A 972-nucleotide genomic window follows, 5' to 3' on the forward strand; every position below is an offset into this window, starting at 1 on the left:
CAGGTAAAAACTCAAATTTTTCTATATGTGACAGTGGATTTTCATCGATGAGTTCATGAACCTTGGTTCTTTTCCCTAAAACTATATATATATATATATATACTGGAGTGAGCACATAAATGTGAAACAAGGTGGAAAAAAAGAGTACTCAAATACTAGAGGTAGAGTAATATGCTTTATTTAAAAGCAGCAGAAATATCACAGAAACTGTTACTCAGAGTAAAGTATGGTGACTGAAGGAGGATAAAATTAAGTACAGCATAACCTGGTCCATAGTAAGGCATGTGAAACCATACAATATAATTTCCAGGAGATGCTGTCTCTGCTCCGAGGAATCCCTGTCTATACTGTGGACAAATGAGAAGATCATTAATAGAATTTGTGAAAGACTCTCGAGATGCCTACACACGTATAAATGTACTTTCACACAATGCAGTGGTAATGAATTTGAGTAACTGTTAACATAATTTACTTTAAGGTATGGATGAATTAGGTTTAGTTTTAACCTCCTCACTCTTATAAACACCAAATAGATATTTAACTCACTTTGTGATCATGAATGCACCAAACCACACGTGTGTATGCTTACATTTTCATGGATGCTTGTGTGAGCGAGTGTACATGCGCCATGCAGCTTACGAGAGGGCATTTATACATCCATATTTGTTAACAGTTATTTTCAATACTTTTCTCACTGTATTGCATGTTCATTTCTTTTTTGCATCTGTGATTTTATTTTGGATCTTCTATGTAAATGAAGATATTTCCTGCATTTTGCTGATTTTCTTTCTATGAAATGAGAAGATACATTGCAGAACTGTTATTTTAATGAGTTGTGTCTATTTATCACCCAATGAGACACATCTGCACTGCCAGATGCTCCTGAACCAGTTGTTGAGTTTCTCACCTGTTAAGGATCAATGCTAGATGTGTTGAAACAATTGTCATGATTAATAATAAATTCTCGTGTAT

At 34.4% G+C, this 972-nt stretch overlaps 1 protein-coding gene across 1 annotated transcript in view; it reads left to right on the plus strand.

Moving 5' to 3' along the window:
- Positions 1-972, plus strand: part of LOC106871725 (trafficking protein particle complex subunit 10) — a 36,827-nt gene that overhangs the window by 28,804 nt on the left and 7,051 nt on the right. The gene's annotated exons all lie outside the window — the stretch shown is intronic.

The sequence above is a fragment of the Octopus bimaculoides genome, chromosome 2 (genome assembly GCF_001194135.2).
Source record: "Octopus bimaculoides isolate UCB-OBI-ISO-001 chromosome 2, ASM119413v2, whole genome shotgun sequence".
Lineage (NCBI taxonomy): Eukaryota > Metazoa > Mollusca > Cephalopoda > Octopoda > Octopodidae > Octopus > Octopus bimaculoides.